This window comes from Colletes latitarsis, chromosome 10, assembly GCF_051014445.1.
Source record: "Colletes latitarsis isolate SP2378_abdomen chromosome 10, iyColLati1, whole genome shotgun sequence".
NCBI classification, from domain to species: Eukaryota; Metazoa; Arthropoda; class Insecta; order Hymenoptera; family Colletidae; genus Colletes; species Colletes latitarsis.
In genome coordinates, this window is record NC_135143.1 from 30,151,545 (window position 1) to 30,165,050 (window position 13,506).

The 13,506-nt window shown below is 45.8% G+C and overlaps 1 protein-coding gene across 1 annotated transcript in view; it reads right to left on the reverse strand.

Moving 5' to 3' along the window:
• LOC143347083 (uncharacterized) overlaps positions 1–13,506 on the reverse strand; it is a 95,723-nt gene that overhangs the window by 25,215 nt on the left and 57,002 nt on the right. The gene's annotated exons all lie outside the window — the stretch shown is intronic.

Genomic DNA, 13,506 nt, shown 5'->3' on the forward strand with positions numbered 1-13,506 from the left:
TGTAAATTTTGTACATTTCCTTAGGTAGGTCTAGCATCGAGAATCTTATAGATTCTCACTTTTAGGTACATCAGCACGACTAATTATTCCATCGCTTCGTCTAGTTTGCATGGTGTTTATTAAATTTCCTTTCGTATGTCACTAATATGGGTATCAATTTTAGTTTCAGATTATTCGCAGGGACATCGAAGTAAGACGCCACAACCGCCGAGGGACATTTAATTCTAAGTCGATTAGATTTAAGCTTCGTCGCGAATCTTAAAATTAACGTCGAAGATTTCTTTATTATATGTATCTCCGCGTCTGTACCAAGCAATTATTCAACAAGTAGCTTCTCGTTGTCTCGTTCCCTCGTTCCTAGCTTCGGTCACCGCTGTTTCATCGATTGAAACATGTGATCGGCCGTGTATCTGGTCCTACAGATCTAATCGCCTTCCCTTGGTAAGCTTGATTGAGGGAAAACGGCACTTCGCTGGAAGGTGTGGAGTTTCCGTATTCTGCGGAAACGCATACCTTCCAGCGGAAGTCGACTCTGTCTCAGGTACTCTCTCTTTTGTCAGACAACCTAAGTCGGGTCCTTCGGGCTCCCGGCGGGTTGCGTTGGAGAAATGGAGACCTCGATTCGGAGTTGCAGTTCTCTGTTTTCTTGTTGAGATCGAGTTAGCAAGGGCAGTAGGTTCGATCCTCGGATCCGCTGCACGGTTCAGCCTCGCGTCGCGTCGCGTATCCCACGATTTAGCTTCATCCCTCTTTTTAACCACATAATTGCTTGGTACAAGGAACTTTGTTTCCTTCTATCGTCCGAATTTTAGCTTCAACTTGACTAGACTTGAGCTTCGACGTTAATTTTAAGTCCCTATTGTATGCGTCTCCCAATATTGCCAAGTAATTATTTAACAAGTAGCTTCTCTCGACTCGTTCTCTCGTTTCTTGCTTCGGTCACCACTGTTTCGTCGAACGAAACATGTGATCGGCCGTCCAGTTTGTCCGAAAGATCTAGTCGCCTGCCAATGATAGATCGATTTCTAGAAATAGAAATCAATCTACCAAGGGTAGTGTTGATTTGATCCGAAGATCTGCTGCACGGTTCAGCATCGCGTCGCGTCGCGTCTCCAACAATTTAACTTCATCCCTTTTTAAACAAAATAATTACTTGGCATGACTAATCTAGTTTCTAAGGATGTAAAAGGGAGATCGATGGAACTTGGATTCCATCTATCTCCCTTCGGGTCTCCATTCGCAGCAACCTCCTCGTGGTGAGACCTGGGTAATATTATTTACGTTTAATTAATAATCGTATCGCTCTTAGCTGGGTAATGCAATTATTAATTAAAAACTAAATAATATTAGCAAATTGGCTGCGATCCGCCTTGCATAGGTCATCATGAATATAAAGCTTCTTCGCTAGGTTAGTTTTGATTCTCATTGATTCATCAAAGATTCTAGAGCATTGTCAGACCAGGTATACGAGTAGATTATCATTTTCGTGCTATTTGTAATATTACCAACAGATTTAGAAATGAATTTCAATCCCTGCATAGTCAACTCACATGTATTTATGCACACACTACAGCTGTCAGCCCATCGATACTAATTCAGTGAATAGTTTGTCAACTGACCACCATCCATGAGAAGAGGATGCTAAAAACACCCCTGAATTTTCAGGTCGGTATGGCAGTCAGATTGGGCCACGAAAGTCCATAAAGTGTAAGGTCTACTCGTATACATCGTCTGTGCTTTCACCTTATGGACTTTCGTGGCCCAGTCTGACTGCCATACCGACCTGAAAATTTCTTTTAGCGTCCTCGTCAGTTGAGAAACTATTCACTGAATTAGTATCGATGGGCAGACAGCTATAGTGTATGCGTAAATGCATGTGAGTTGACTATGCAGGGATTGAAATTCATTTCTAAATCTGTTGGTAATGTTGCGAGTGACACGAAAATGGTAATGGGGCTCTAGAGCCCCAGAAAAATGGGCCGAAAAAATACATTGGGTGAAAGGTCTACTCGTATACCTCGTCTGTGCTATTACACAACTTCACATATGCTTAGCATAGTTGTCAGGCCTATTTTCAACCCGACTGGTAATAAAGGTGGCTGTGATTTTATCGATCTCAGTGATGGAGTTGCGTTACATAGTTCTCGGGCTCATCGTCGTTCAAGCGAGGAGGTCGCCACTGACTTTTGAAGAGCTTACACGAGTGCGACACCAAAGTTCTAAAGACGAAACATCTATTCCGTATCTCGTCTGTCGTAGACACTATCGATAACGTTGTCGATACATGTCGGTAACATCTACACATTATCGACGCGTTGGATATTTATCGATAAGTTGTCGATAACATATCGACATTCGTCAGCAGCAACTTCGATCGACAGTACTAAAGCGTTCACTCGTAACGAAAAGACTAAGGACGATACTCTGTTATTATTGTAACCTCTTAACGAGTACGAGATATTATTTCTTACTTGATTCAATCGAGCCGAATTCCAAAAACGTATCAGAGTTACCGTTGACGATACGGTAACAGCGTAACGATCGTTAACGAGTATAACACGCATACTACACGGAAAGGACATCGTCAGGTTCTGAAACGGCTTTGAAATCACGGCGCCAACGGTCGCAAAGTGAAAAAGGAATTGGGCGTGGGCGCGTAGCGATGCCTTTATAGGAATACGAGAATCATCGTGGAAACTTAATTATTCGGGTTATCGCGCGCGTGTTGCGTGTGCGTGCGCTTTCGTCGAGTGTTTCATCTATTAGAAAATAACGTTGACCTCATCTCTTCCGACGGGATACGAAAAGTGTTTCAGCCTCTTTAGGCTAATTCGACGCGTACGACGCACGTCGAATCGATTTTTCGTCAACGACCGTCGATCACGACGGAGAATCACGTTTCGTGCATTTTTCCAAGAAATCGAAGCATAAAATAATCAGAACGAGACCAGATTCGGTTTAAAAATGGTTTTTTATTTCACCTTGAGACCCCACGATGATAGACTAGGGGGGAAAAAAAAGTCTCGATATTACTGGGTGACCGTCGTCGCGCGAATACGAGTAGGTGTATCCTCGCGTACCAACAGCTATTAATCTCCGTTGGATCGTGAAAAACGAATCGTTAACCCGTAACGGCGAATCCAGTTCGCATGAATTTTCCGATCGACCGCGACGCGGACATTTGCGTTGTAAATAAACGCGATCGCTCGTTACCCATTAAAAGAAACCGCTCGACGGTTTCGTGAGCGTCGCGTCGGGTTTTTTTACGGCCGGCTGGCACCGAATTAGCGAGATCCTTCCCGTTTGTTTCCTCAGCGCATGAGACGAATTAGCACCCGATTAACGGGAGGGAAACCCTTTCGGGGCCGAAAAAATTCTCACGGTCCGCGGCGTATCGGGAGAGGAAAGCCGGTGAGAAAGTAAAGAACGAAGCGTTCGAGGTTATGTACTCGCGTTACGACAAAATCCGTTGGGCAACGGATTCGTAAAAATGTTCGCTTTTAGTTCGCGCGTTAGTCGCGGGGCGCGAACGATGGTGATTAATGGCTGCCGGAGCTTTTCTGAATCCTAATCCTAGGCAGCTCGGATCCTCGAACGATGTTATGCAACGACCCATGTACAGGGTGGCCTGCTAATTTTCTCACTTTCCATAATAATAATAATAATAATAATAATAAGAGTTCGTTTTGTGGTTTCTCAGTGGTTCAATTGACCACCAAAATGGGGTATTAACTTTTGTATAAACATTTTTAAATGAATAGAAATAATAAAGGTAATTTAAAAAATGAAATTCCTTATATTTGAGTGCATATAAAATTGCTCCATCTACTGCAGAGACACATGATATGTTATTATGAATCGGAAGTAGTTTTTAAATGTGTAACCATTATTTCGATATTTTTAAATGGGCAGAAATGATAAAGAGAAGGTGGACAAATTTTTCGACAAAATTCAAAAATTTCAAATCGTTGTAAAAAAATTATTTTCGTTTGTGGGGGTCAATTACAATCATTTTTGGTGAATAGACATACCCCCGAAATCCTACGCAGTTTCGAGAAAAAAATTCGAGTAGGTGGACAAATTTTTTGGCAAAATTGAAAAATTTCAAATCGCTCTGGAAAAATTATTTTCGGTTGCGGGGGTCAATTGCAATCATTTTTGGTGAATAGACATACCCCCGAAATCTTGCGCATTTTCGAGAAAAAAATTCAGTACTGGCGGAACTTTAAACGTTAATAACTTTTTAACGAAGCCTCAATCAACAAATTAAAATTCTTGATTTTCGTCTTATTTTGGCCTCTAGAATCCCCCATTAAAATTTTTCCCAGGATTACCCAAACACCCTGTATAAGTATTTTTAAACGGGCAAAAATAATAAAGGAAATTTACAAAAAGAAATTCCTTACGTTTGGGGCTATCTAAATATGTTACCTAAGCTTGCATTTAGAAATCGTGATCCTAAAACATTTACAGGAGTCTACATCCGTTATAAGGGGGTTTCCAATGGCGTTTTGACCGGAAGTACCACGTTTGTTTCGTCTATGCAGACGGATGGTCAGCGGGGCACCGAGTATACTATGTTCTCTGTATCGCGATACATCTGCGTTCGGTGTTACGCAATATAATCCTAGATTACGGGTAAATGAAATTTTTGCCCGTGGTTGCACTCCCATCCGAATCATATATGGAGGCGCTTGGCCTATCGGATAGCCATCGGGCGCGAGCGATCTGGCATTCGCGGCCGTTCTCGTGAATGGGCACGGCTCGTGGACCCAAGCGGCGGCCGGGTATGAATGAAATAGTAAATATAATTGACAGAAGGGCAGGCGTGGGCAGGCCAGTCAGAACAGGCAAGCAGAAACAGGCGGAACGAGGTGCAAGACGGGAACGGCGTTTTATACGCGGCAGGCGTAGGATCGAGGTCATCGCCTTTCTATCATCCGAAGAGCCTAGATACCATTTTTTTCCTCTCCTCTTCGCGTCGACGCATTTCGACAGCCTCGCGACAGGCTTCGAGACGTCCCCGACGCGTCTTCGACTTCCGGTGAACCCCGAGATCCTACCGACAGTTCGATTTCCACCGGTCGCCCTTCTTTTCTCACGATCGATCAACGTTTCGGTAAACACTACGAGGCTACTTGGTCTACCGAAAAACCGTGCACCGCGTCTCCAGGCTGTCCAAATCCACCGTCGACGGCCAACACTCGACGCGGTCTCTCGAGCAAACTTCGCTCGTTTGCTTACACCGCGAGAGCCCGAGAGACAACTTTCACGCGAGAACCAATGGGACGGCGAGCCGCGAAGTTTCGGTCCTTTTACAGCGACTCTAAGGCCCGTGCACCGCGGCCGGGGCTTCGTCGACGACGTCGGGCCGTTTTCGTTTGGCGATGTCGCAAAACAAGATGGCGTCCGGCGGTTAATGGTCGTCGAGTTTCCAGAAATTCGTCCCTTCGATCGATCTTCCGTAGGCCCCGGTAAGTAGGATTCCCTGTAGGGATCTCTTGCTGAATCGTCGAGGCATTACGCGACGATCAGGAGAGACAGATCCGCCCTCGGCCGCGGGTACTGGCTGGAGAACGTCGAAGGAGAACGCTGTGCGCCAGTTCTCGGTCGGTCTGCCTTTTCTCTCCTCCCCCTTGTCCCCCCGGTCCTCCCTGCCCTCACCTCACCTCCCCGCCCCGTTCTACGCCGGAGTCGTCGAGTGACGACCAAAGACGGTAGGAAGGTACGGTTTCCGGTCGCCCACGCGACAACCTAGCCGGAGCTCTCTCGCGTCAGGCAGCGGTGTTGTGAAAATCCTCTCGATTCAGGTGTCCGGATAACGCTCAGGAGTGCTAAACCTGGCGCAACACCCTACCGTACCACCGTGGAGGGGTTACCATCGGGGTGGGGCATACGTGCAGTCAATATGGAGAACAATTTCCATGGGATTTCTATTATTTCTCGAAGGGTACTTTAGCTAGTTTTAATCTAAGGCACGAATCAAATGAAAATGTCCTTAGACGCTATAGTACTAACATCAGGGTAAGGTCCACTCGAAATGGAGGACATTTTACGTGGGATCTCTATTCTGTGACAAAAGGTGCTTTAGTTACTTTGAATGTAGTGTACGAACCAAGGGAAAATGTCCTTAGACTCTATAGTACTAACATCAGGGTAAGGTCCACTCGAAATGGAGGACATTTTACGTGGGATTTCTATTCTGTGACAAAAGGTGCTTTAGTTACTTTGAATGTAGTGTACGAACCAAGGGAAAATGTCCTTAGACGCTATAGTACTAACATCAGGGTAAGGTCCACTCGAAATGGAGGACATTTTACGTGGGATTTCTATTCTGTGACAAAAGGTGCTTTAGTTACTTTGAATGTAGTGTACGAACCAAGGGAAAATGTCCTTAGACGCTATAGTACTAACATCAGGGTAAGGTCCACTCGAAATGGAGGACATTTTATGTGGGATCTCTATTCTGTGACAAAAGGTGCTTTAGTTACTTTGAATGTAGTGTATGAACCAAGGGAAAATATCCTTAGACTCTATAGTACCTAGAAGTCAAGATCGTTTAGACTTCCATCTCTAAGATCCGTCCAAAGAGTGAAATCTTTGACGATAGAAGACTAAGTCGTCCAACTCTATGGAGCAATTGTCCCCGTCGTTATGATAAATGACAATTAGCCTTTCTATCGTCCAGAGGGTTTTCGGGCGTTACGTAACGCCTAATTAATACGTTTGAACGTGAAACGACCATACGCGTATCGAGAGTGCCCGCTAGGGGTTGATTCGAGTCATTGTGATCGAACGTTTTCGCCGTTGTCGCGCGACGGGACGCACGATTAATGATACGTTTCGTACTAATTTTCGTTTCATTGTCGATACGAAATCGATTACCCCGTCCAGTGGACGAGTTCCAGCGCCATTAGTTAAGATCGGAATAAATTTCGAGTGAAAGTGGTCTAGGGCCCCAAAGGGTCGATCGATCCTGCGGGTGATAAATATTACCTGTCAATTAAGTTCGTTTCAGGCCCCTTGAGAAAATGGCCACGGCGCTGACGTCCGACGGGCGTAATTAAAACCACGTGGCCCTCGGTTACCATCCGTAAACAAATCGTCGTTGCATCACCTATTTTCACCGGGGCCACGAAACGCGAAATACGTTAAGTATTTCCTTTTTTTTCTTATTTTTTGTTCAACAACCGTACCCGGGGAAGTGAAAAACGACGCTGTTTATCACGAACGTCGACTGGGAATCGTTCTACGTCAGAAATATTCTCTATTAGGCACTCGAGATTTAAATAGTTAACGAGTAGAGGGAGCAAGCTACGCTATATTACGAAAGATTATTAGGTATCTAAATGACCATAGATCAACTATATGTATAACGTCTTCGTCGTAGGTAAAAAATTTAGAGAGCAGATAATTGTTTCTGGATTTTTTTTCCATGCATAATTTTCTCCGAGGAAGCAGGGTACTGCAGTTTTGAGGATTTCTCCGGCTCTCCGGCTTAGCGTGACGCCGCATCATACATCTTTGCTCCTTCCCTTTTCACGGTTTCTATTTTTCTCTCTTCCTCTCGGTACTCCACCCCCTCCTCCGCGCTTCGACGTTGTTCCTCTTTGAAAGTCCCTTCGAAGAGGTAGGGCACGCGAATGTGGGAGGGAGAGTTTCCGGTCGCCCACGCGACTCCGCAACAACCACCTCAACGGAGAAGTATCAGGGACAAAACACAAGCCGGCGGATGTGTCTCCTCTCCTCTGCGCAAATGAAGAAGTCGCTCCTCGCGTTCGGCAAATATCGCGGAAGCTTCCTTTTCCCTCGACCGCACTCGTAACATTCGCAACCCCTTCGCGCTCCTGCTTCCTGGATCCTCGACGTTACCTGTTGCAATCGCAGCTCCCTTCCATTTTCCATTTTGATCGTTTCTCCAATCTCAATATCCCCGGAAACCACAAAGTTTTTCTATAGATTCGTCAAACTATAATATTTATCACGGAAATTAGCAACGAGGTATTTATAAAATTATCCTTAAAATCGCAGCGCATTGTAAATTAATTCATTTACTAAACTTTTATAATCTATATTTTTTCTTCCCGTTAATAAATCAATAACAATAAGTTAAAAAATGTGACGAAAGAGGTATTAAATCCCACGTGTTGGGAAATATTTTTAATTAATTTGCAATAGGAAATTTATTACTTAGTTTCGAATAAATAATAGAGATATCAAATCTCGTGTGTTTGGGGGAAATTTTAAATTGATTTACAGATACAAATAAATTTTCTATTGCAAATTAATTTATCCCCAACACAGATTTTACAAAAATATGTCTTAATACGTTCGAAGGTGCAGCCCTTCGGCGCGTCGAGGTTCTCGGCGAGGAACGCGTGGGTAGGCGTCGCGTTAAGTAATCGCGAATCCTCCGCGCGAGTTCGAAAGCCTACGAAAAACAACTCACGAGTCCTACGAAGGGTATCGATCGCGTTGTCTCTGCGGAGGAATAGAAAGGTAGCGCTTAAAAATAGCAATGACGGCTTATCCGTCCACGCGTACGCGCCGATCGGTTCGCGTCTGTTTGGACTCCGTAGGCTTCGCTAGAGGCAGGTCAAGGCATCGCCGAGAACACGATCACGAACCACCCCTCGCAAATCCTCCTCTTCCGCTCCGCCTCTCTGCCATTAACCTTCCAAAAAAACAAATCCATCGCTCAATTCATAGGAGACACCCTCTATAAATAACGTTAGATGTCCGATTGCATGGACTCGCTATTTTTTGGGACGTTCTTATCATATGTGCCAAACCAATTACAAATTTTAAGATTTATTTAATCGCACTATGGAACCAACAAATCATTGTATCAATAAATAGAAGGTATTCGTCCACCCCTGGAAAAAATTTTAATGGGGGATTCTAGACGTCAAGATAAGACAAAAATCAAGAATACCAATTTGTTGATGGAGACTTCGTTAAAAAGTTATTAACGTGTAAAGTTCCACCCGTACTGAATTTTTTTCTCGAAAATGCGCAAGATTTCGGGGGTATGTCTATTCACCAAAAATGATTGTAATTGACCCCCGCAACCGAAAATAATTTTTCCAGAATGATTTGACATTTTTTTTCTCCGTCGAAAAATTTCACACCTTCTTGAATTTTTTTCTCGAAACTGCGTAGGATTTCGAGGGTATGCGTAATGACCAAAAATGATTGTAATTGACCCCTACAGATAACAATATTTTTTTCAGAACGATTTGAAATTTTTTTTTCCGTCGAATAATTTCACACATTCTCGAATTTTTTTCTAGAAAGTGGGTAGGATTTCGAGGATATGTCTAATGACCAAAAATGAATATAATTTAATCTTATAGCTAAAAATAATTTTTTTATAATGATGTGAAATTTTTTAATTTCGTCGAAAAATTTAGGCTCCTAATTAGATTTTCGGTAAGGAATTTTTTTCTCGAAAGTGCGTAGGATTTCGAGGGTATGTGTAATGACCAAAAACGATTGTAATTATCCCCTGCAACCGAAAATAATTTTTCCAGAACGATTTGAAATGTTTGAATTTAATTGTTAATAACTTTTTAACGAAGCCTCCATCGACAAACTAGAATTCTTGATTTTCGTCTTATTTTGGCCTCTAAAATCCCTCGTTAAAATTTTTCCTAGGGGTGACTGAACACCCTGTATGTACAATAAACGTAAGTTGAGTATGAAAAGGAACGATGATCATTAAGTATCGAAAGGGTTAAATTGAGCGATCGCGCTCGGTGCTGTTATCGGCCGTCCATCGAGCGTGAGATAACGTGGAATTAAGATGGAAATTGAGTGGACAAGTTTATTCCCGCCGCGACGGTGGTTCTTGGGTCGCTCGAGCACGGAAACTGTTAGGGGAAACCGTTTGAAGATTGTTGGAGATTTCCATCGATAAGCGCCGAGAAGCTGTTCGTATATTCTTGTTGTCGTCGGGAGCGATAGAGCGTCAGTCAGCCCGCCATATACATTTTTCTCCGCGAGGCCGGGCAGCGGGAAATTCTTCGACGACCGATTCCAACGGTACATCGGGAACCACTCGAGAACAACTCTTCTGGCCGGTATACGCACCACCCACCACGAAGTACTCGAGAAACGAGGATTCGTTCGTCCTTCGAAGAGGAGAATTCGGGCGTTAAAGCCACCATCTCCTCCGCCCCCCTTCTCCATTTGCCTCTCTAACTCCCACTACTTTCGTTTTTCTTCTTTTCTTCGGTCGACCATCTAGCGGGAAATAAGAAAGCCACGGGGATTTTTAGGGGCGTCGCGAAGAGCGACCGTGCGAAATCGGCCCTCACCGAGAAGATCACGGTAATATTGAATAATGGTATGATATAATTTAATAACCGTGCCGCTCGATGACGCCTAATGACGATAATACTGGAGTACGTCGGCCACCTAGGATCAAGAGGAACGCGAGACTTTGCAGGTTGTTCCGTTTAATCGATGTAACGTTTGTGTATTTATCGGCGTTCTCGTTCCTCTTTTTACGTTCCCTTCTTCGCGAAACGCGTCGCGTTGCAATTTGGAAATTATGTGGAAATTATTTATTCTCTGACCCACCTGTTACTTCTCTGTGTGAGTGAATTTATTATTGATAACTATAGTTTTTCCAAGAGTCCCCAACGAGAATACCTAATGGCTCAGGCGCCGGGTCATTGAATAAACGGTGAGTCGATTATTTGCGAGAGAGCGTGGCCCTCTGCTGGCGAGTGCGAGAAGCCAGATAACTAGATCAAAAACCGTTCCACGTTCCAAGACTGATTCGTAATCTCTTGGTAAGCGCTTGACACGCCAATGCAGTCAAATAGCCGAAGTTTATTCGATTCTCGGATCCCGACTAGTTGCAAATAACGGTTGTCAAAGTTACTAGGCAAGCGGGTACGTAGGATGCAAGCCGAGTTCTAAGAAAATGATTTGTGCAAAGTGGTACAGGTTTGATTGCTTTAAACGATACACGTATCCAGGGCTGCGATCGGCGTTACGTCACGGTTGCGCGTAATTCGTAGCTTTTTACAATTGCCTATGTATCGCCAGGGTCGAGCAAAGGCCGCGTGGAATCCAGAGTAGTGGAACGAGCGCGGATTTTATTCCCGAGCGACGAATAAAAATGTTTCGATTCGCTCGTAAACCCGTGGACATCGAGAAATAAACGAATAAATAAATTTAAGCGAGAGTGTATACGCTCGAAGGGACGAAATTTCGAGCTGCTCGAAGAGTCTCCGAGGAGAACGATCCCAGGAGACGTCGCGGCTGAAACCGCGCGACCGGGCGTCTCCGGCGATCGTTCGCCGATGGATTTACATTGGCAGCCGATTAAACTTCCCCGAGCAATTTACATCGACTGGTTTATCCATCGAATCGCGGCAATCGTAAATAAGTGCAGCGCGGTTCGTGCCCGGGCCTCGGAATATCACCGTTTACGACTGAATCGGCAGAAAAACGAACGAAGGAATCCGGGGAAGCGGCGGCGGGCCCGAGGAGTCGTAATTTCGGGCGGGAATCGCGAGGGTTGAGGGTATCCCCCTGGCCGGGAAGAAGAACGAGGAGAGGCAAACGGAGAGGAAGATAAAAGAACGGAACGGGTGGACACGAACCGTCGTTGGACTTTCGACTCGACGGCTCTACGAGAAGGAGAAAAGACACGGCGAACAGAGGGAGGCCGGGGCGGTGGCGGGGGAAAAAATATAAAAAAAAAGAAAAACGCCCGGGTAAATAAAGATCGACCCGTCTCCCACGCCCGTGACCATTGTTATTATATATCCCGTGGGGTATTGTTCCCATGGGAAAACTGGACAGGCCCGTTCTACCACCTATAAGACACCGTCGAGCGAGAGAATACGCACGCACACACGGTAACACCGGGCTCGAGCCTCCAGTCAGACTTCAGCTACAACACACTCTTCTCGTGTGCGTGTACGGTCGCGAGCGGCTCTGTGTGCGGGCGTGTAGCCACACTTACGAGACAAGCGGCACACTCGAGCGCAGATTTGAGATATTGTGGGGGGCGTTCACCTCGCATCTCGGTCTCGTGGTGCGCGCGCTAGTGTTGGCGCGGAGCTTGCGAGCGCTCGGCCAGGTAGCGTGGACCGCGGCGGCGACGCGCGCGTGTCCGTGCGTTTCCGTGCAAGGCGTTGCAACGAGTATCTCTCGCGGTGGTTGTGTTGCGCGGAGGAGCGCGTACGGCGTGTATATGGTCGTCCTGCGCCGCTGGAACGCGCACATGCGCACGCGTACGCCGTGCACGTACACGCACCGAAGCCACCACGGTGGATGCTCGAGGAACAGGGTGCGGCTCCAACCCACCTCGCTTGACTTACCTACCCGTATTAACTGTCTAGGTAGGTATATATCCAGGCGCGAGCCGCGCACGGCCCAGGATACTATGCCATATTTGCATCCATGATCCAGGACACGTGTGTATCCGCGGGAGCGCGTGTGCGTCCTTTTTTTCCCTTTCTCCGTCTCGCCTTCCTCTTCATTCCCGCTTCTTCTTGGCCCTCTTCCTTTTCCCTCGGTCTATACGCGAACCATTGCCTTTGCCGTGTCGTGATTCTCCGGTGTCTCTCCTTATCCTCCTTCGCCTCTCGCTCTCTTTCCATTCCTCCCCTATCTCTCCCCCGCCTCTTACCCTTTACTTTTTTCCCCCCGCTTTTTTATCAACGTTTTCGCCATCTCCTTCCGACGTGCCTCTCTCGATTCCTCGTCTCGTCGCGACGGTGTCTCTCGGCAGTATGCGTGTCTCCCGGTCGCAGGGATGCGTACGCGAGAGTACTCTGCCTCGTCGTTCCACGGAAGGATCGTAAATCCCCAAGGAAGAACAGGGATATCGATACCGCGCGGTATGATCGCGGACGGGACCGGATGGACACCTTTTCACGCGCTCCTTTTTCGCCCGTTAGTTACGGCCGACCTTTTTCCGATTCCCTAACCTCGACGCGAGCCTCACGATCGCTTAAAGCGCGAGATTCTTTCTGTTGGATGCGCGAGAGGTTATGCACGCTAGACACGAGAGCGCGTCGATAGTATGCAGGTTGCAAAAGTGCGTGGAATTAGTAAGAATTATGTAAAAGTAATTCGAAATGTAACGTTGGTACAAAGGGGAGCAACCACTTTCGACCAGCAAATAACTATAAACCGAAAATAATGTTTACGACTCTACCAAAAGCATCGTAGATGCGGTTGACAAATTATTACAAGAATACTCCTGGGCTCAAGATCCGCAAGACGTCGACCATTGTTCCTCTTTATGAATTATTTAAACGTCGCGGGCTTAAAACGACTCGAGCAGCTCGCAAAAAATCTTACCTGCGAGAATTACTCGGTCGCAAAGAGGAAAAAATGAATTATACGCGCGAAAGTATAAACGAAAGTCGACGCCGTTAGAATCAGAAAAAATATAAAACTCCGATGCTCCAGGAGTTCTCCGATATCTCTACCGGGACGGTCCAGATGAAATTCCCTAGATTCTCGAAAAGAAACGCA